Raw genomic sequence first — 23,549 nt, 5'->3', positions numbered from 1 at the left:
TTGACTTTAGGCGGCTGGGTGTAGGTGTATGACCATGTAGAGGGTGCCTCTCATCTGATGATTGATGGAGTCGCTCTTTCTTGCTGGCTACCGTTCTTCTTATATCAGAGGGAGCGATACCCGCCAGGATATATAGGCTGTTGGTGTTTGTTGGTTTTAAACAACCTGTGATAAGTCAGCAGCTTGCATTCAGAACGGCATCCATCTTCTTAGCATGAGTAGATCTTTCCCATGCAGGGCAGGCGTATTCGGCAGTGGAATAGCAAAGAGCAAGTGCACTGGTTCACAATGTTTTCGAGCTTGCTCCCCATTTTGTGTTAGTGAGCTTATTCAGGATGTTGTTTCATGCGCTCACTTTTGCCTTTGTCTTTTCGATGTGGTTCTTGAAGGTGAGGCATCTGTCAAGGGTGACTCCTAAGTAGATAGGGTGCTTGCAATGCGTCAGTGTTGCTCCATACCAGGTTACTTTAAGCTGGCGTTTGGCTTCACGGTTTCTGAGGTGGAATGCACAAACTTGTGTCTTTGATGGGTTTGCGCGAAGGTGGTTTTCTTCATAGTAGGATGTTAGTCCCTCCAAGGCCTCAGAAAACGTTTTCTCCATGGTGTTAAAATCAGTGCTTTGGGCAGTGACACATAAGTCATCAGCACATATAAAACGGCGTGTGACACCGTCCATTCGTGTAGATGTTGTACAACAGCGGTGCAAGCACGCTTCCCTGAGGAAGACCATTCTTCTGAAAACGCCACCTGCTGCACTTCCCACCTAGTTCAACACAGAACCGGCGATTCTGAAGCATGCTTTCTAAAAGCTCTGTTAAGTGAATATCTTTTGTCATCTCTAGGATCTTGCAGAGGAGACGTCTATGGTTCACTGTGTCGTATGCTGCTGACAGGTCTACAAAAACAGCACCTGTTACCATCCCTTGCTCAAAACCATCTTCGATATGTGTGAGGTTGAGCAGTTGGCTTGTTGTTGATTTGCCGGGACGGAAACCTACTTGCCCTGGAATGATCTTTTCATCTACAGTTGGTGCTATCCTATTGAGTATCAGGTGTTCAAACAGCTTATTGGTGTGGCAAAGCAGTGAAATTGGCCGAAAACTCTTAGGATCTGAGGGATCTTTTCCGGGCTTTAATAGTGCTATTACATTTGCCTTCTGCCAAATATTAGGTAGCTTGTGTATTGCCAGACAGTGGTTGAACAATTGTAGGAGCCATTTCTTTGCTTGCTGTCCAAAATGCTTTATCTGCTCTGTTGCTATGTTGTCAAGAACAATTGCTTTCCCATATTTTAGACTAAATCTACCAGTTTCCAGCTCTTCCATGGTGAATGGTCCAGTGAATCACAGGGAGTTAACATGCAGATCCAGCAAGCAGTTAAGAAGGGAAATTGTTTGATAGCTTTTATTCCAAAGGGAGTGGAGCACACTAGCAAAAAAATCTTACTATAATTTAACAGGGCAGTGGTGAGGCTTCAGCTGGATACTGTGTGCAGTTTTGGTCTCCTTATTGAAGGAATGACATTCTTGCCCCAGAGGGAGTGAAACAACTCTTCACAAGACTGGTTCCTGGGATGAGGAGATTGTCCAATGAGGAGAAATTGAGGAGACTGGGCCTATTTTAAATGGAGTTTAGAAGAATGAGAGGTGATCTCATTGAAGGACAGAACATTCTTAAGGGGCCTGGAGGGTAAATGCTGAGAAAATGTTTCCCCCCTGGCTGAGGAATGTAGAACATGGGGATTACAGTCTCGGAATAAGGGGTCGATCATTTCGGAATGAGATAGGGAAGTATTTCTTTACACAAAGGGTTGTGAATCTTTGGAAGTTTCTACCCCAGGGAGCGGTAGATTTTCAGTTTCTGAATAGGTTTAAGATGGAGCTCAGTAGATTTTTCAGTGCAAAGTGCCGGCTCCACAGCGCCTCCTGGTTGCCCAGTCTTGAGTTGCTAGATCTTTTCGGAATTGATCCCATTTAGCACGGTGGTAGTGCCACAAAACATGATGGGGGCATGGGGGTATCCTCTATGTGAAGGAGGTACTTCATCTGCACAATGACTGTCCGGTGGTCACTCCTACCAACACTGTCATGGACAGATGCATCTCTGGCAGGCAGGCTGGTGAGGATGAGGTCAAGTATGTTTATCTCTCTTATTTGTTCCCTCACCACCTGCTGCAGACCCAGTCTAGCAACTATGTCCTTTAGGACTCCCCCAGCTCAGTCAGTGGTGATGCTACTGAGCCATTGTTGGTGATTTAAGTCCCCCATCCAGGGTACATTCTGCACCCTTGCCACCCCCAGTGCTTCCTCCAAGTGGTGGTCCAACATTGAGGAGCACTGATTCATCAGGGAGGGATTGCAGTACATGGTAATCAGCAGGAGGTTTCCTTGCCCATGTTTGACCTGATGCCATGAGACCCACGAACAATGTTGAGGACTCCAATGGCAACTCCCTCCCAACTGTACGTCACTGTGCCGCCACCTCTGCTGGTGATGGTGGTGTCTGGGACATTATATGTAAGGTATGATTCCGTGAGGATGACTGTTGTTTGACCAGCCTGTGAGACAGCTTTTTCGACACTCACCCCCAGATGTTAGTAAGGGGGACTTTGCAGGGTCGACATGGCATTTCCAGTGCCTAGGTCGATGCTGGGTGGTCTGTCCGGCTTCACTCCTTTTTTGAGAGTTTGTAGCAGTTTGATACAACTGGGTGTCTTGCTAGGCCACCTCAGAGGACATTGCTATGGAGTCACATGGGGGCAGATTTCCTCCCCCTAAAAGACATTAGTGAACCGGATGGGTTTTTACAACAATCGACAATTGTTTCATGGTCCTCATCAGACTTTTCATTCCAGATTTTTATTGAATTCAAATTCAAGTTCCATGGAGGGATTTGACCCCGACTCCAGAGACAATACCACTACATCATCACCTCTCAGACTGCAAGGCCTGAGACATGAAATAACTACAGAGATGTAGGTGCAAGGCTCAATGTGGGGAGTAATGGAACTGATTTTACTGCCGGCTGTTTAAAGTGGCACAAATCTCACTCCTGATCAACCAATCACAACTGCTCTTTGAAAGCAGCACACCAGGCCGAATGGCCTCTTTCTTTGCTGGAACTTTATGTCATTTTATGTTTCCTAACACTACGAATGCTCTTTCCCAGTCATTCTGCCATTTTATAACCCATTCTATCGAAATGTACTTTATTACCTTGTGACCTGTCCTTCTGAAGTCAAGACCTGGAGTGAATTCAGTGAGAAGTTTTCTTGTCATTTCTAGCAGGAGATTTGGAACCAGACCAGTTGAATGACAGTTTAAATGGTGTCGACCCTTCACTGCAGCTCGTTGTGTTTTTGAGTGGAGATGATTTCTGTTTGATACAAAGCGCAGGATGATCTGATTAACTGACTGAGGTTCCGAATGACCTATTCCAACTCCTTTGACTTTGTTCTTGCTAGGTTGAAATACCAGTGAATGACATGATTAATGACTGCACCAATATGGTTGTGTGGCCGAGTGGTCTAAAGTGCTGGATTAAGATTTCAGTCTCTTTGAAAACTCGGCTTTGACTTGCCCTGCTGCCAAATATCCTCATGATCTTTATTTTGGGAATTGTAGCAGCTCTATCCGGACAAACAGATACCAGCTAACATTAAATCCAACGGAGTGTGCCGCCTTTTTTATTTTGATAGGAAGTACAAGGAGAGGCAATATAAATATGAATTGCTGTGGGGAAAAGGTGGGGTGTGGAGTTACAGCAGTTGAATTGCTCTTCCAGAGAGTCGGCATGTGAACGACATGCTGAATGACCGTCTGATGCAGCAGTCTATGATTTTATAAAAACAGCAGCGATGTCAGTGCAGGCCCTGTGTTCACTGCAGAGTGGTTAAGGTGACAGGTTGTGAATGCACTGGGGTCTCCATAGGTTGGCTGTAATCCTGCTAACTACTCTTCTATTATCATTCCTGAATTTTACTGTGTGCCTGCAGAATTAATTATCAGTTAAATTGAATGAAAACCATCCAAAAACCTCCAGTGTTCTCTAATTTTCATTCGTCTACCAGCATTCAGAAACGTTGCAGCCTAAAATGGAACAAAAACGAGGCCAGGTTGGTGTCAGGCTTGCTTTCTGGGTGTTTGTCTCTCCTTCGAGACAAACCTATGTCCTCTGTCAGTCTTGGTGTACATGTATGTGTGTGTTCCTTTGTGTGTGTCAATATAGTTCAGTTCACCATTTTGCCATCCAACAATTTACGTTCGCTTTAGGGCTTCATAGTAAATGGCACAGGGAACAAGGAAGAGCAGTTTTATAAGATGTAAGAGAAGGTTTATTCCTGGGGTTTTTTTGAGTGGAGACATTTCAGCTTCTCAGTGCCCAAAAGGCACAAAGTGGAGGATGGTGGAAATTGTCACTGAGCAACGTTTAAACAGACAGACACCGAGTCCGTGTGGTCAAGTCGTTAAGGCAATGGACACATCGAGAGAATGAATTTGTAAATACAAATAGTCCAAACTGAAATCCCTCGGACATTAGGAACTGTTTCTACTGCTGCCAGGTGTCGCAAGGACCAGGGACATGAAAGTTCAATCACAAATGTTACAGGAACGGATAGGTTATAATCACCAGGAAAGGCTGAACAGCCTGAAGCTCTTTTCTGTAGAAAAGAGAAGGCTGAGGGATGACCTGATAGAAATAGGATACGGAATGGGGTTGGTGGCTAGGGAATTAAAACAATGGCTTCAATCTTCCCAGTATTGTATTGAAGGAAATTTTTGCAGATCCACCACTGGATATCAGGCAAACAGTCTGATAATTTAACAAAAGTGGAGAGAGGTGGTGGTGAGGTAGAGCTGGGCACTGTCAGTGTACTAGTGATAACTGACACTGTGTTTTCAGATGATGTCATTGTGGGGAGCATTTTTATGAGAAATAAGAGGAGGCCAAGGCTGGATCCTTTGGGGGCACCAGAGGTAACTGTAGGAGTGGGAAGGGAAGACATTCCAAGTGATTCTTTGGCTATGATTAGATAGAGAAGAATGGAACCAGGAAAGAGCAGCCCCACCCAGCTGGACGACAGTGGAGAGGTGTTGGAGCAGAATTGTGTGGTCATCCTTGTCAAAGGCTGCAGACAGGTCGAGAAGGACGAGGAGGGATAGTTTACTTTTGTCCCAGGCACATAGGATGTCATTGGTGGCTTTGATCAGAGCTGTTTCAATACAGTGACAGGGGCAGAAACCTGATTGGAGGGATTCAGACATGGAGTTCTGGGAAAGATGGAAACGGATTTGGGAGGTGTGAACATGTTCAAGAGGTTTGGAGAAGAATTGGGTTTTGAAGATGGGTCAATACTTTGCAGGGACAGCAGAGTTAAGTATTTGATTTTTGAGGAAAGGGTGACAATTTGAAGGAGAGAGGGATGGTACCAGCAGAGAGAGAACTGTGAACAATATCAGTGAACATGGGGAAGTTGGGTAATCAGCAGTTTAGTGGGAAGAGAGTCGATGGAGCAGGAGGTTGGTCTCATGGACAAGATGAGCACTAAGAGGGCAGGAAGGGGGGTGGGAGAGAAACTGAAGAAAGATATGGGCTCAGGGCTCAGATAAGGAGGAACATTATAGAGACAGTTTGTTCCGGTGGGCTAGTGGAAGGGAGGGAAGCAGCAGAGGCAGCTGATCAGATTATCTCCATCTCAGTGACAAAGAGGATCCATGAGCTCCTCACACTTGTTGTTGGAGGTGAGGATGGAGGAGACAGGGGAGAGGGAGAGCCCTTCAAAAGGAGCTAACTTGTATCAGAGATATTAACAATACTTTACATGTTATATTTAACATAAAGATATTTTATTGACCTTAGACAGAATATTAGCCCCGATAACTGAGTGGGAGTTTATTAACACAGCAGAATCAGACCCCAATGAACATGGTTCAGTCCTGGATGTGATTAACAACAGAATTCTGTTTGTTATTTGTGAACTCGCTGGTGTCTCATCAGTTGGGATGACCTGGTGAACCCCTTCCCACACTCGGAGCAGCTGAACGGCCTCTCCTCAGTGTGAATTCGCTGGTGATTCAGCAGGTTAGTCGACACAATGAATCCTTTCCCACATACAGGGCAGATGAAGGGCCTCTCTCCAGTGTGAATTCGCTAGTGTCTCATCAAGTGGGATGACTGAGTGAATCCCTTCCCACACTGGGAGCAGGTGAACGGAGTCTCCCCAGTGTGAACTCGCTGGTGTCTCAACAAATCGAATAAATGAGCGAATCCTTTCCCACACTGGGAACAGGTAAATGGTCTCTCCCCAGTGTGAACTCTCTGGTGTGTCAGCAGGTGGGATGACTGAGTGAATCCCTTCCCACACTCGGAGCAGGTGAATGACCTCTCCCTAGTGTGAATGGGCTGGTGTCTCAGGAGGGTGGATGAATCAACAAATCCTTTCTCGCATACAGAACACTTGAATGGCCTCTCCCCAGTGTGAGTGCGCTGGTGAGTATCCAGCCTGGATGGTTAATTGAATCCTTTCCCACAGTCCCCACATTTCCATGGATTCTCTCTAGTGTGACTGTGCTTGTGTTTCGACAGGTCAGATGATTGGCTGAAGCCTCGTCCACACACAGGACACGTGTACGGTTTCTCCCCACGGTGAAAAGCATTTTTATCTTCCATGCTTAAAATCCGAAGAAATTCAGGTTATGACAAATTCTGCTGCACGGTCAGATTCTGATGAAATGCTGGGTTTCCCGATTGAAAATCCTGGGGAAATAGGTTAAACAGTCAAAAGTGAATGAGACAGAAACCAAAATAACACAAAAACAGGTTGTGAAATTGAGCTGAATGAATCTGGTAATTTGTGGGGCCGGCACGAGGAAAAAGTGACCATGAAAACTGCTGGATTGTTATATTAATCCAACTGATTCACTAATGTCCTTCAGGGAAGGGAACCTTACAACTGTTCAAGGTCTATACAAAACACCAGAATCTACTGGGGGGAATAGAGAGGGAGATAGGAGATGCAAGGATTGAAGGAAAGGGATTTTATGCATCTGCAAATCTATCAAAGTCTCCCAAACACTCATCCTCCACCCACTAGAAGAACCAGGGTAACAGGTGAATGTAAACACCATCACCTCCAATTTCCCCTCCAAATCACACAACGTCCTGACTTGCCTGACATCCAGAACTGGATGATCAGAAATCTCTTCCATTTAAATATTGAGAAGATTGAAGCCATTGTCTTCACTCCCTGACCATCAATGCCTTCCATCTTTCTGACAACTCTGAGTCTGAACCAGACTGTTCACAATCTTGGTGTCATATTTCACCCCAAGCTGAGCTTCTGACTACATATCACTAAGACCGCCTATTTCCACTTCAGTCATTTTGCTTAAGTTCACTCCTTCCCTCATCTGCTGCTGAAACTCATCCATTGCTTTGTTCCCTCTAAACTGGAAAATTCTCAGCTGTCCACATAAAGATGGGGTCATTCAAAACTCTGCTTCCGGTGTCCTTACTCGCACTAAGTCCCATTCGTCCAGCATCCCTTTTCTCACTGAGCTACATGGGCTCCTGGGGAAGCAGCCCCTCAATGTTCAATTCTTCATCCCTGTTTTCAAATCCTTCAGTGACCTAGGCCCCTCACTATCCCTAAAATATCCTGCAACTTACATCCATCCCAGATATCTGGGCTCATCTAATTTTTGCCTATTGAGCATCCCTGATTTTAATTGACCCACCATTGGTGACAGTGTCTTCAGCTGCCCAGGCCATAAGCTCTGGAATTCCCTATTTAGACCTCTCTGCCTCTCCCTCATCCTTTAAAGACTCTGCTTAAAACCTACCTCTTTGACCAAGATATCATCTGCTGTGATATCTCCTCTTGTGCTTAAGTGTTAAATATTACAATATGCTTTGGAACGCTTTATTGTATTCAGCTTGCTATATAAATGCAACTTGTTGTTGATTTGGACATATATCATCACTGACTGGCGATGATGATATATGTCCTCACCTATCGCTGGCCTTCTATTCAGCTCCATCTGTCCCACCACCCTCCACCCCCACTTAAACAGTATAAATCTCATCACATTTCCACTTTTCTTGAGCTCTGAAGAAGGGTCATACGGACTTGAAACATCAACTCTGTTTCTCTCTCTGCAGATGCTGCTAAACCTCCTGCGTTTTTCCAGCATTTTCTATTTGTGTTTAAGACTTCCAGCATCCACAGTATTTTGCTTTTATCGTAGCATTGTGGGAGCACCTTCACCACAGTGACTGCAGTGGTTCAGGAAGAAGGCCCACCAACACCTGACCAACAGACAACTGGGGATTGACAATATCTGCTGGTCTTGTTAGTGACACCAAATACCAAGACTGGAGTTAACAAAAATCTCTGATAAAAAGGAACTATAGAAATATTTGCTTCCAAAACAATACTCTTAAATTGAATGGACAGTGTCCATTTAACAATTCGATCACCCCCAGAACCTACCTCCCTTCACAGACTCACATTGGAAATTGCTGGGCCTGACTGGTTTCCAAACTTCTCGGGGTTAAACCCAGCAGCTTCTCCTCCAATTCCACTCCAGCTCAAAACTGATGCAACAGAGGAGAACACCTGCAGCAAAATACAGGAGGACGATCACCCGCCATTATTACAGAACAATGAGCCATGCATCTGCGCTTGCGCACCCACACCAGGGCCGGGACTAACAACTGTCCCGCATCCAGAATCACCGGGATAAAAACAAAAAGCTACTGCGGATGCTGGAAATCCAAAACAAAAACAGAATTACCTGGAAAAACTCAGCAGGTCTGGCAGCATCGGTGGAGAAGAAAACAGTTGACGTTTCGAGTCCTCATGACCCTTCGGCAGAACTGAGTATAGTTAGGAGAGAGGTGAAATATAAGCTGGTCTAAGGTGGGGGGCGGGGGGACTGAGCGTGGATCTCAGAATGCGACGGGAACAGCAGTCCGAGAAACGTTTTATGTCCCGGAGATACCTGTAAACCTGGGTGGGTTCGAAACAAGAGGGATGGAATTTCAGTTGAAATCCACGTGGGGTGAGTCGGAGACGGAGACAGTCACTGAGAAAGGAAATATGGCTGTGAAAGAGAGAACAAAGCAGTACTTCTTCAGGGAGGGCATTTCTTGAAGAGAGGTGGCAGTCAATTAAACACAGAGATAAAAACAAAAAGCTAAAAGCTACTGCGGATGCTGGAAATCCAAAACAAAAACAGAAACAGAAACAAAAACTTCCTCCAAATAAAAGGTGTGGCTATGGGTACCCGCATGGGCCCCAGCTATGCCTGTCTCTTTATGGGGTATGTGGAACATTCCTTGTTCCAGTCCTACTCCGGCCCCCTCCCACAACTCTTTCTCTGGTACATCGATGATTACTTCGGTGCTGCTTCATGCTCTCATCGGGACCTGGAAAAATTTATTAATTTTGCTTCCAATCTCCACCCCTCCATCATTTTCACATGGTCCATCTCTGACACTTCTCTTCCCTTCCTTGACCTCTCTGTCTCAATTTCTGATGATAGACTGTCCACCAATATCCATTACAAGCCTACCGACTCCCACAGCTACCTCGACTACAGCTCCTCACACCCAGCTTCCTGTAAGGACTCCATCCCATTCTCTCAGTTCCTTCACCTCCGTCGCATCTGTTCTGATGACGCTACCTTCAAAAACAGCTCCTCTGACATGTCCTCCTTCTTCCTTAACTGAGGTTTTCCACCCACGGTCGTTGACAGGGCCCTCAACCGTGTCTGGCCCATATCCTGCGCATCCGCCCTCACGCCTTCTCCTCCTTCCCAGAAACATGATAGGGTCCCCCTTGTCCTCACTTATCACCCCACCAGCCTCCGCATTCAAAGGATCATCCTCCGCCATTTCCGCCAACTCCAGCATGATGCCACCACCAAACACATTTTCCCTTCACCAGCCCTGGCGGCATTCCGTAGGGATCGTTCCCTCCGGGACACCCTGGTCCACTCCTCCATCACCCCCTACTCCTCAACCCCCACCTATGGCACCTCCCCATGCCCACGCAGAAGATGCAACACCTGCCCCTTCACTTCCTCTCTCCTCACCGTCCAAGGGCCCAAACACTCCTTTCAAGTGAAGCAGCATTTCACTTGCATTTCCCCAAACTTAGTCTACTGCATTCATTGCTCCCAATGCGGTCTCCTCTACATTGTAGAGACCAAATGCAAACTGGGCGACCGCTTTGCAGAAGACCTGCGGTCTGTCCGCAAGAAAGACCCAAACCTCCCTGTCGCTTGCCATTTTAACACTCCACCCTGTTCTCTTGCCCACATATCTGTCCTTGGCTTGCTGCATTGTTCCAGTGAAGCCCAACGCAAACTGGAGGAACAGCACCTCATCTTCCGACTAGGCACTTTACAGCCTTCTGGGCTGAATATTGAATTCAACAACTTTAGATCTTAAACTCCCCCTTCCCCCATCCCCACCCCGTTTCTTCCCCCTCCCCTTTTTTTTCAATAATTTATATAGATTCTTCTTTTCCCACCTATTTCCATTATTTTTAAATCTGAAACTAAAACTTTGTTAGTCTTTCCACCCCACCCCCACTAGAGCTGTACCTTGAGTATCGTGCCATCCATTCTTAATTAGCACTTTTCTTAGATAATATCACCATCTTCAACACCCCTTTGATCCTTTTGTCTCTGACATCTTTTGATTATCTGCTCCTATCACTGCTTGCTTATCCCTAAACCACCCCACCCTCAACTTCTCTCTCACCCCGCCCCCCACCTTAAACCAGCTTATATTTCACCTCTCTCCTAACTATACTCAGTTCTGCCGAAGGGTCATGAGGACTCGAAATGTCAACTGTTTTCTTCTCCACCGATGCTGCCAGACCTGCTGAGTTTTTCCAGGTAATTCTGTTTTTGTTCCAGAATCACCGGGAGCAGCAGCCTGGAACTGGGAGTGGGAGAAGCGGGAAGAATGAGGAGAAACAATATAATCCAACACTCACAGCAACCTCCAAACCACCTCCATTCCCGGGATAGTGAGACAGAGTTTAGAAACACTCACCAACACGACTCCAGTGAAACTTCCACGAGGGAAAGGGGGAGCAGTGACTGTGCCTGCTCTGATATAGCCCCAGACCTGTCACTCAAACCCCCTAACTCCGCGCAATTCACAGCTCAATCAACCAGCTTGCAGCTTCCTGCACCTTGATCCCGCCCTGCCCAGGTGTGGGACAGTCAAAGGTGAGTCGTTTGTGTAACCAAGACAGTGGGGGAGGGGTGACCTCCCGCCCTGTGCTGTGTCCCAAATGGTTCCGTCCTCCCCTCCCCCAGGGCTCATTAAACACTGCATGCAGACGGCTGATGGACCTTGGGGGTCCTCATTGATCCTCACAGGTACATTATGCTGCTCCCCACTCCCGATACACTCTGGAAACAAGTTGTTTTTCTTTTTTTCTGCTGTCCCTTCACGTAAACATCTTGTTTCATACAAGTTTTGTTTAAGGCTTGTTTAATCTTTTTTAATTGCAGGGCTATGTGGCAAAGGCAGGGATGTGGCATTAGGTAAATTGTCCCTTCAGGGGGCTAATACGGACATGACTGGCTGAATGGCCTCCTTCTTTTGCTGCAACCATGCTATAATTCTCTGACTTGTCTCTATCACGCTGCTCCATTCAAAGTGATTCCCACCTTCTGGTTTTGTCCCTGGCTCCCTGTTTAACCAAGTAATTCCTCCCCTTTCCCCTGCTCACCCTGTGCAGTGTGTGTGTCCGACTTCCTCCGGACACCTGACCCCACCACCACCCCGGGGCCTTTAACCAACAGCAGCTTTCTGCTTGTCTGGTTTTAGTTTAAATTTACAGAATTGCTGGATTTAGCTTTAAACTCGCCTTAATTGAATCCAGCAAAACTGAAAATTTTTGTCCCACACAACAGGATAGATTCTTATGTTTAAAGTCAGAGCCAAAAATGCAGTTACTGTACTCAACTAAAGAGGCTCTTCATTTTAATCCGCACCAGACCAGCATATAAAACAGTGAACATTATCCCCCAGACCCGAATATAAAACAGTGAACATTATCCTTCAGACCCGAATACAATACAGTGAACATTATCCCGCCAGTCCCAAATATAAAACAGTGAACATTATCCCCAGACCCGAATATAAAACAGTGAACATTATCCCCCAGACCCGAATATGAAAAAGTGAACATTATCCCCCAGACCCGAATATAAAACAGTGAACATTATCCCCCAGACCCGAATATAAAACAGTGAACATTATCCCCCAGACCCGAATACAATACAGTGTACATTATCCCGCCAATCTCGAATATAAAATAGTGAACATTATCCCCCAGACCCGAATATAAAACAGTGAACATTATCCCCCAGACCCGAATATAAAACAATGAACATTATCCTCCAAGGAACGAATATAAAACAGTGAACATTATCCCCCCTAGACTCGAATATAAAAGTGAACATTATCCCCCAGACCCGAATATAAAACAGTGAACATTATCCCCCAGACCCGAATATAAAACAGTGAACGTTCTCCCTCAGGCTCAAATATAAAACAATGAGACTGGAGTTACATGAGATCGAGACTTCTGTTATCGATGTGGCAAATTAATATGGGACAATCTCTATCTTTACAAACTCTCAGTCTACAATCCCGGCATGAATCTGAAAATGCTGGAATTCCTCAGCAGGTCAGGCCTTAATCTGTGTCAAGAGAAACAGAGTTAACGTGACAGCTCTGTGACCTTTCATCTGACCTGAGAATATATAGAAATGTAACAGTTCATTACCAGATCAAAAGGAGACGCTTTACAGACTTCGGGAATCAAAATTTGTGTTCAACAATTTTCTATCATAATCTCTGCCCTCATTTGTTCCTTATTTCTTTGAGTCCTGGTTTTCCTTTCTCATTTATCTCATTTTCTGCACATTGCATTCAGACTGTTGTTATCGTGAGATAAAAACAAAAAGCTAAAAGCTACTGCGGATGCTGGAAATCCAAAACAAAAACAGAATTACAGGTAATTCTGTTTTTGTTTCTGTTGTTCTCGTGCCATTCACACCTAATCTAGAAACAGCTTTTGTGATTTTAATAGTCCCATTACCACTCCCTTTGGCCTTGCATCATGAAACCTTTTGTCAGTTAATCGCTCCCACCCTGCAGCCTTTCACAGACCTGTCCTTCTGTTCCTGTTCCACCTCCCCCATTTCACTGACTCACAGACCTGAAACGGTAATTCTGTTTCTCTCTCTACAGATTCTTCCAGACCTACTGAGTGTTTCTAGTTTTTACTCTTTTCATTTCATATTTTAAGCATTGCAGTAATTTTTGTTTCTCCATTCCAAGCACTCTACCTGATATTATTAATAATTCAATTCAGTTATTCATAAATTAATTTATCTGTACTTTATTTTTTGAATTCTGATTATTTATTGAGCTATTTATCAGTTATCAGTGTCTTTAAATGTTACAATTTCACAACTCCTCACGTTTTTCTCACACTTCCTGGCACTAATATTAAATCTTTAGTAATCTTAAATGGAAGGGTCAGCATAGCATTGACAGACCAGTCAGTTTAACCTCTGTGTGGGAAAGCATTTAGAAGCAGCAATTCACGTTAAAATTAGGTCACTTGTACAATTTGTTCAGGACAATCGTGTTGAACTAAATTTCTTGAGTTTTTGATAAGGCAACAGAGAATGTTGATGAAGGTAACACGGTTGATGTGCACATGAACTGCTAAACGGCATTTGATACAGTGCCAAGTAACAGGCTTGTCAGCAGAGTTAAAATCCATGGGGCAGAGGCAGCATTGGCTGTGTGACAGGCAACAACATGCATGGTGAACGGTTGCTTTTTCAAATTGAGGAAAAGTATACAGTGGGATCACAAGGGGTCGGTGGTCAGACCACTGATTTCTTGATATATATTAATGACCTAGACTTGTGTGTGCAGGGCTGCATTTCAAAATTTGCAAATGACACCACATTTTCAAGTTGTGTTTACAGTGGGGAGGATGATGATAAACCTCAAGAGGTGGTGGAATGGGCAGACAGGTGGCAGATAAAATTTAATTCAGAGGTGTGAAGTGATTCATTTCGGTAGGAAGAACAAGGAGAGGCAATATAAAATAAAGGATACAAGTGTAAAAAGGTGCAGGAGCAGCGTAATCTGGGGCTATATGTACACAAATCATTGAAGATGGCAGGGCAGGCTGAGAAAGCAGTGAATAAAACATGTGGAATCCTGGGTTTTATGAATACACGAATAAAGTACAAAATCAACCAAGTTAGAATAAACCTGAATAAAACACTGGTTTGGACCCAACTGCAGCATTGTGTCCAATTCTGAGCTTTAGGAAGAATGTGAGAGTGTGCAGGAAAGATTCACGAGAGATGAGGAACTTCAATTAGGTTAGGTGAAGTTGGTTTGTTATCCTTGGAAGGGGAACCGTTCTCTTGCATCTTTTCTGGACCCTCTGTCTTCACTTCCTTCCGAAATTGTAGCCATTCAGTAGCGGTGGTGTTGAAAACTTTCTTTCATGGAATGAGGGCGGGGCCAGCATTTGTTGCCCTTGGAGCAAGTGCTTGCCACACCATTTCAGAGGATTATTAAGAGTAACCACATTTCAGTGTGGACCTGGAGTCACATGTCAGACCAGGTAAGGACGGCAGATTTCTTTCCCGAAAGGACATTAGTGAACCAGGTGGGTTTTTATGACAATCGACAATGGCTGAATTGTCGCCCGTATTGAGACTCGCTTTCAATTCCAGATTTAATAATTGATTTTAAATTCCACCAGCTGCTGTGGTGGGATTTGAACCCCTGTCCCCAGAGCATCAAACTGGTTTTCTGGATTATTAGTCCAGTGACATTCCCACTGTGACACTCCCCCAATATATATTTTTATTTATTTGTAGCCAACAGTTTAGTATTTGTCAGTATTTTGTTCCATGTGGTTTCTATTCTGAGTTTCAGACAGTTTCTGTGCCAAGTGGACGAGGTGTTTAAAGTTCATTCATTTGCCCCTTTTCCATCTCCAGGTCCGGGAAAGACACAGAGAATAATGTCCCCTCATTAAGTATCTGTTGACGAGACTGAGATGGACAATTCCCACTCCCCATCTTTCCGGTGGATAATGGATGTTCTGTTACATTCAGGTTTCTCTATAATTTGATCGCTAATTTTATTGAGTTTTTATTTTTATTTTTTCCGAGACCCAGACCCAGGGTAACGGCCGCCATCTTGTTTCAACAGGGAGCAGGGCGCATGCGCGGCCTTCTTGTGGATGTGACAGTGAGTGAGTCCATGGGCCATTTGCATATTCAGGGTGAGAGGTGGCAGCCCCTGTGGGGCTGATCCTCAACCTCTGGCGATACTTCAGCCCCACAGTCCTAATCTCTGGCTGCCCAGTGTAAAGGGGGGGTGGTAGGGAGGGGTGGGGGGTGTGGTGGATAAATCAGAGAATCTTCTCCTGTAAATGTTCATGGGCCTGTTTAAAACAGGAATTTCTAGATCCAGGATGGGTGACACACATGAGGGTGGTCACACTGGCTGCCGACCTCTTTTCCATGGCCTTGCCCGTGCCCGGGTGGCCCTGGAGAGGGAACATGCGGTGCCCACCGGTATGCTTGATACCTCCCACAGCCGGTGGGCACCTCAGAGTACAGAGTGTCTCATAGACACTGGAAACAACATTCTGGTTTAGTTAGGAAGGTTCCCTTTGCTTTTATTGGGACTTTGTTGCTGATTTGAACTTCTTTCAGTTTGATTGGACCACATGTTTGGGTGAAGAATGTACCAAAGAAACTCGAATTTTCTGTTTTGAATTTCTATCCTGTATTTACGATGAAGATTTTTGTAAACTCCTTTTACAGGGTACAAGAGGGAGATGATTTGCAGATAGGAACCTAAAACCAAACTTCACATCAAGATCTGACAGAGTCACTCGATTCACCAGGAAACATAGAAACATAGAAAATAGGAGCAGGAGTAGGCCATCCTGCCCTTCAAGCCTGCTCCGCCATTCATTATGATCATGGCTGATCATCCAACTCAGTAGTCTTCTCCCGCTTTCTCCCCATATCCTTTGATCCCTTTCGACCCAAGAGCTATATCGAACTCCTTCTTGAAAACATACAATGTTTTTGCCTCAACTACTTCCTGTGGTAGTGAATTCCACAGGCTCACCACTCTCTGGGTGAAGAAATTTCTCCCCATCTCAGTCCTCAATGGTTTACCCCATATCCTTAGACTGTGACCCCTGGTTCTGGACTCCCCCACCATTGGGAACATCCTTCCTGCATCTGCTCTGTCTTGTCCTGTTAGAATTGTATAGGTTTCTGGGAGATCCCGCCTCATTCTTCTGAACTCCAGCGAATATAATCCTAACCGACTCAATCTCTCCTCATATGTCAGTCCCGCCATCCCAGGAACCTGTCTGGTAAATCTTCGCCTCACTCTGTCTGTAGCAAGAACATCCTTCCTCAGATAAGGAGACCAAAACTGCACACAATATTCCAGGTGTGGTCTCATCAAGGTCCTGAATAATTGAAGCAAGACACCCCTGCCCCTTACTCGAATCCTCTCGCTCTGAAGGCCATTTGCCTTCTTTACTGCCTGCTTACCTTCAGTGATTGGTGTACGAAGACACCCAGGTCTCGTTGCACATTCCCCTCTCTCAATTTACAGCCATTCAGGTAATTATCTGCCTTCCGGTCTTTGCTACCAAATTGGATAACCTCACATTTATCCACATTATACTGCATCTGCCATGCATTTGCGCACTCACTCAGATTGTCCAAATCACACTGAAGCATCTCTGCATCCTCCTCACGGCTCATCCTCGCACCCAGCTTTGTGTCATCTGCAAACTTGGAGATATTACATTCAGTTCCTTCATCTAAATCATTAACGTATATTGTGAATAGCTGTAGTCTCAGCACCGATCCCTGCGCTACCCCACTAGTCACTGCCTGCCATTTCAAAAAAAGACCTGTTTATTCCTACTCTTTGTTTCCTGCCTGCCAACCAGTTTTCTATCCATATAAATACACAACCCCCAATCCCAAGCGCTTTAATTTTACACGCTAATCTCTTATGTGGGACACTGTCGAAGGCCTTCTGAAAGTCCAAATAAATCACATCCACTGGCTCCCCCTCATCAACTCTACTAGTTACATCTCGAAAAATTCCAGTAGTTTTGTCAAGCATGATTTCCCTTTCATAAATCCATGCTGGCTCTGTCCCATATTGCCACTGTTTACCAAGTGCTCAGCTATTAAATCTTTTATCATGGACTCTAGAATTTTACCCACTACCAACGTCAGGCTGACTGGTCTATAATTCCTGATGTTGGACCTGGATATCATTGATCCTTGACTGTGGAAGGAGAAATATTTGTCTGTTCTATCTGTGGGAAAAGATTTCAAACATCAGTGTGACTGGAAAAGCACCGAGACACAGACACGCCCGAGTAAGAGTGCTCCAGTGGAAAGAGCTTTAACCTGTTACACCATCTGAAAAAAAATCTCACCATGCACAATGGGGAGAAACTGTGCAAGTGTTGTGTGTGTGGGCAAGGATTCAAGTGATCGTCCAACATGGAGAGACATGGGGACACCGAAATGTGGGGACTGTGGGGAGGGATTCAGTTCCCCATCTGAGCTGGAAACTCATCAGCGCACACACACTGGGGAGAGGCCTTTCATCTGTTCCGAGTGTGGGAAGGAATTCACTCTCCTAACCCACCTCAAGTGTTGCGACTATGAGAAGAGCTTTAAAATCAAAAGGAATCTGCTGATACACCAGTGAGTTCACACTGGAGAGAGGCCATTAACCTGCTCTGAGTGTGGGAAGAGATTCACTCAGTTATCCAACTTGCTGACACACAAGCGAGTTCACACTGGAGAGAGGTCGTTCACCTTCACTGACTGTGGGAAGGGATTCACTCAGATCAGTACCCTCAGTTGATATCAACTTGTTCACTCTGACAAGAGACCTTTTAAACGTTCTGACTGAAAAGTGCTTTAAAATCAGAAAGATTCTGCTGACACACCAGTAAGCTCACACTGGGCAGAAACCATTCAACTGCTCCAAGTGTGGGCAGGGATTCACTCAGCTTACCCAGCTCACTTCACATCAACGTGTTCACTCTGAAAAGAGACCTTTTAAATGTGCCGACTGTGTGAAAAGCTACAAAAGCAAAATGGATCTGCTGACACACCAGCCAGTTCACACTGGAGAAAGGCCATTGACCTGCTCCGTGTGTGGGAAGGGATTCATTCACCCATCCCTCTGGCTGAAACACCAGCGAGTTCACACAGGAGAGAGACTGTTCACCTGCTCCGTGTGTGGGAAGGGATTCAGTCATTTATCCACCCTGCAGACACACCAGTGTATTCACAAGTGACTCCTGGGGTTGGATTCTGTTGTTATTGCTGCTGTAAATCACATCCAGGACTGAACCATGCTCTTTCCGACAGTTGGGGTTTGTTTCGTCTGATGTTAATAATCCCTGTAACTGGGCTGGAGTTTAATATTCTGGATAAAGGTTAAATAAATCAGCTTTGTGTCAAACATTGTCGACATATTAGTTGAGGCATTGAATGCAAGAGCAGGGTCGTTATGGAGCAGTATAAAGCATTAGTTAGGCCACATTTGGAGTACTCTGTGCAGTTCTGTTTGCCACACAATAGGAAGGGTGTGATTGCACTGGAGAGGTTGCAGTGGAGGTTCATTCAGGATGTTGCCTGGGCTGGAGAGTTTCAGCTATGAAGGGTGACTAGATAGGCTGGGGTTGTTTTCCTCAGAGCAGAGAAGGCTGAGGGGGGACCTGATAGAGGTGTACAAAATAATGAGGGGCATAGATAGGGTGGATAGGAAGACATTTTTCTCTTTAGTGGAGGGGTCAATACTCAGGGGACATTGATTTAAGGTAAGGGGCAGAAGGTTCAGAGGGGAGTTGAGGATTTTCTTTTCACCCAGAGGGTGGGGCTATCTGGAACCTGCCAGCGAAGCCTACATCCCGTGAATGACTTTTTAAAAAAGACAACACTTTCATCCCAGGAATCAACCGAGTGAACTTTCTCTGAAATGCCTCTCATATAACTGTCCATAATCAAGATTATCCCATAACTATGTTATCATAAGGTACGAATGATACGAGCTGGAACTTGGTCTTTCTTATTTTTCAATCCATTTGCTAACAGAATCTCCCCCTCCCTTCCCCAGATTCGGACAATGATTAACTGAGACTCAGTCTCTATTGGCGGACTTAAAAGTGGATAAATCCCCAGGTCCAGATGAAATGTGGAACTCAGGGTGAAAGAGGCAGGAACCTTCACAACATTTAAGAAGTATTTAGATGAACACTTGAAATACCACAGCTTACAGGGCTACGGGCCAAGTGCTGGAAAATGGATGGAGGAGATGGGGTTTGATGATGGGCACTGCAGGAATTCACCAAGGCTCCTTCGACAGCACCATCCAAACCCATGATCACTACCATCTAGAAGGACAAGGGCAGCAGATAGATGGGAACACCGCCACCTGGAAGTTCCCCTCCAAGTCACTCACCATCCTGATATGGAAATATTTTGCCATTCCTTCACTGTCGTTGGGTCAAAATCCTGGAACTCCCTTCCTAACAGCATTGTGAGTGTACCTACACCACATGGTCTGCAGCGGTTCAAGAAGGCAGCTCATCACCACCTTCTCAAGGGCAACTAGGGATGGGCAACAAATGCTGGCCCAGCCAGCGAAGCCCACATCCCATGAATGAATAAAAAAAAACAGAACATGAGTGATTATTGTGGCCAGTAGAATGAAACAACGTTTTAAATTATCAAGGCATTAACACATATTCCATAGAAAAATTGTCTCTCAAACATTCAGGAAAGAATTAAACACATTGAACAGATCAAAGCGAGTCAAATTAATTTGAAGAAGGAAATAGAATCTGGATTTAGAAAATATCCACGAAGTGGATGCAGGTGAACAGAGCTGGAGAATCTTTAAAGTCCGTGCATGAACTTTTGTTTGAACCAGATGTAATTACAACATGTCTATAATTTAGAATTGTGTGAGATGATTGGCAGATGTGGAGGATGAATATAAGTCGATAGTTATCACATTTTAGTGGAAAAGTTTTGACATTTACTCTTGGTGGCAGCTCAAAGGTTTGTGTGGCTGATTCTGATCATTCTAGTAGCTTTAGTGTGTTATCTATGGTTTGTCATCAAGAAATTAGGAAAACAAGCTCGGAGCTTAGAAATAGTGAGGTTAGTCAGAAATCAGTTGTGAGAAGTCAGAAAGGGTATTCTCTTCTCTAGGTGGGGAGATCTGTGAGAAATAACCGTCTAATTAACCTTATAAAATCTTCAGAAATGTATTGAACATTATAAGAAGAGCTCTCTCTCTCTCTTCCCCTTGTTTAGGAAGAAAGATTCCTGGCTTGATAAACATAGGACAATGTATCCCTATGATAACTCATAGGGATGGTCTCAGTCGTTATGGGATGGAATTTGTAGTAGTGATTGAAGACAATTTCTTTTGTCTTCAATTTTTAATTGAGGAAATTCCTGCTCATCCAGTACTGAATGTGGGATAAGCAGTTTGATAATTTAGTAACAGTGGAGGAATGGAGAGGGATGGTGGTGAGGGAGAGCTGGGTGTTGTCAGTGTACATGTGAAAACTAACACGGTGCTTTTGGATAATGCCACCTAGTGGCCGCATGTAGATCGGAAATGGGAGGAGGCAAAGAGAGATCCTTTTTTTAGGATGGGTCAGGATGGTGGATTTAAAGGTGCGAGGGTCAGTACCAGAAGAGAGAGAGACAAAACTGTGAATAATATCAGCTAACATGGAGAAGTTGGGTGATCAGTAGTTCAGTGAGAGTGGGGTCAGTACAGCAGAAAGTGGGTCTCATGGACAAGATGAGCACTGAGAGGGCATGAGGGGAGATGGAAGAGAAACTGGAGAAAGATGTGAGTTCAGGGCTCAGACAAGGGGGAATTTTAGAGACAGTTTGTCCCAGTGGGCGTGTGGAAGGGAGGGAAGCAGCAGAGGCAGCTGATCGGATTGTCTCAACGTTATGACAAAGAAGATCCATGGGCAGAATTTTGCCCTTGGCGTGCGGGCTCAGCGGGGACGAGTGGTGCAGTCAGGAAGCTGACCGCTGCCTGCAATCAGGCCCGGAAAGCAATTTCATGCTGGAAACCAATTAAGGCCTGCGCTGCGTGAAATGTGAGCAGCAGTGCTCAGCGCTGCCTGTGCGGCCGGGGGAAGGAGTGCGAGCTGAGCGAGTGTGACCTTTGTGCATACACGTGAGAGCGAGCTACATAATCTCCCTGAGGCAGAGAGCTATCTCAGGGAGATGGAATGATTTTAAAAAATATATTCATAAAGATTTTATACATGTTATGAAACATATCCCCTCATGTCACTCTGTCACATGAGCAGGGAGATGTTTTTAATTAATAAGATAAAAGCAAAACACTGCAGAGCAGTACTTCTTCAAGATAGGCATTCCTGGAAGAGAAGTGGCAGTGAATTAAATAAGATAAAAGCAAAGTACTGCAAAATACTTTTGCAAAAAAGCAAAATTCTTTTTGTCTCTCCAGAGACACTGTCAGACCTGCTAAGTTTTTCCAGCATTTTCTGTTTTTGTTTCAAGCTTTTAATTCAAGTGTAAAATTTGATTTGCTTCAGGCGACCTCGTCCCGTCCGTGGATGAGGTTTCCTGAAAAAGGTAAAGGCCGTTTGGCCTTTTCATCCACCCGCCAATGATTAGGTTCGATGGGCAGCGTAAATTTGAATTTAATTAACTTCTTAGTGGCCTGACAGGCTTCTTAATTGTTGGTGAAATATTGCGGGACTGCGCGATAACGTCGGGACGCTCGCCCGCCGAGTGTAATTTTCTGCCCCATGAGCTCCTCACACTTGTTGTTGGAGGTGAGGATGGAGGAGACGGGGGTGAGGAAGAGCCCTTCAAAAGGAACTAACTTGTGTCTGAGAGATTAAAAACACTTGACACAGGGTGAGTTTAACACAAAGCTGATTTATTTGACTTTTATCCAGAATATTACTCCCTATAACTGACCTGGAGTTTATTAACATCAGCAGAAAAAGATGCCAATGAACATGGTTCAGTCCTGGATGTGATTTCACAACAACATCCAATCACTGTAGTTACTTGTGAACTTGCTAGTGTCTCTTTAAATGGTATAAGCAAGTGAATCCCTTCCCACACCCTGAACAGGTGAATAGCCTCTCCCCAGTGTGAACTCGCTGGTGTGTCAGCAGAAGGGATGATTGAGTGAATCCCTTCCCACACTCAGAGCAGTTGAACGGTTTCACCCCAGTGTGAACTTGCTGGTGTGTCAGCAGGTAGGATGACTGAGTGAATCCCTTCCCACACTCGAGGCAGGTGAAAGGTCTCTCCCCAGTGTGAATTCGCTGGTGTAGAATGAGTTGAGATGATCGCCTGAACCCAGTCCCGCAGTGAGAGCACCTGAACGGTCTCTCGTCAGTGTGAACACGTTGATGACGTATCAGTTCTCCAGAACTTTTATAGCATTTCCCGCAGTCTGGGCATTTAAAAGGTCTCTCGTCAGAGTGAACAAGTTGATGGGACATCAGATTCCCGGAACTTTTATAGCATTTCCCACAGTCCGCGCATTGAAAAGGCCTCTCCCCAGTGTGAACTCGCTCATGTATCAGTAGGTTGGATGAGGTAATGAAGCCCTTCCCACACTCGGAGCAGGTGAACGGTCTCTCCCCAGTGTGAATTCACTGGTGTTCAGTGAGATGAGATAATCACCTGAACCCAGTCCCACAGTGAGAGCACCTGAACGGTCTCTCGTCAGTGTGAACACGTTGATGACGCCTCAGTTCCCCAGAACTTTTATAGCATTTCCCACAGTCTGGGCATTTAAAAGGTCTCTTATCAGTGTAAACTCGCTGGTGTGTCCTCAGGCTGGATGACTGACTGAATCCTTTCCCACACTCAGAGCAGGTGAATGGCCTCTCCCCAGTGTGAGTGTGGCAATGAGTTTCCAGCTCAGACAGGGATCTGAATCCCTTCCCACATTTCCACAGTTTCTCCCCATTGTGAACAGTGCCTTTTCCTTCCATGTTCAAAATCTGATGATATTTAGGTTACACTAATTAGTCAACTCTGTCAGATTCTGATGTGATGTTTAGTTTCAGTTTCCCGACTGCAAATCCTCCCCTTCTAATACCCTGTGAAATTGATTTAAAACAGAAAAAAGGGAGTGAGAGAGAACCCACAAAAACACAAAGGCAGGTTGTGAAATTGAGCTGAATGAATCTGGTAATTTGTGGGGCCGGCACTAGGAAAAAGTGACCATGAAAACTGCTGGATTGTCATAAAAACCCAACTGGTTCACTAATGTCCTTCAGGGAAGGGAACCTGCCACCCGGTCTGGGCCTACACAAGACTCTGGCCTACAAGGGAGGAGAGGGAGACAGAGGTTGGAGAGGCAGGGGGTGAAGGGAT

General features: G+C 45.1%; 1 pseudogene across 1 annotated transcript in view; it reads right to left on the bottom strand.

Moving 5' to 3' along the window:
* Window positions 1-5,860: 5,860 nt before the first annotated feature.
* The window catches only part of LOC144697561 (uncharacterized), a 108,642-nt pseudogene continuing 90,953 nt past the window's right edge, over window positions 5,861-23,549 (bottom strand). The window contains exons 5-7 of the transcript XR_013580387.1: window positions 22,428-22,877; window positions 18,441-18,467; window positions 5,861-6,502 (exon numbers count right to left, since the gene is read on the bottom strand). The product of XR_013580387.1 is annotated as an uncharacterized LOC144697561 (transcript). The remainder of the gene's footprint in view (window positions 6,503-18,440; window positions 18,468-22,427; window positions 22,878-23,549) is intronic.

The sequence above is a fragment of the Cetorhinus maximus genome, chromosome 23 (genome assembly GCF_964194155.1).
Source record: "Cetorhinus maximus chromosome 23, sCetMax3.hap1.1, whole genome shotgun sequence".
Classification (NCBI taxonomy): domain Eukaryota; kingdom Metazoa; phylum Chordata; class Chondrichthyes; order Lamniformes; family Cetorhinidae; genus Cetorhinus; species Cetorhinus maximus.
The sequence above is the reverse complement of the archived record's forward strand: the minus strand, read 5'-3'. Positions and strand labels throughout refer to the sequence as shown.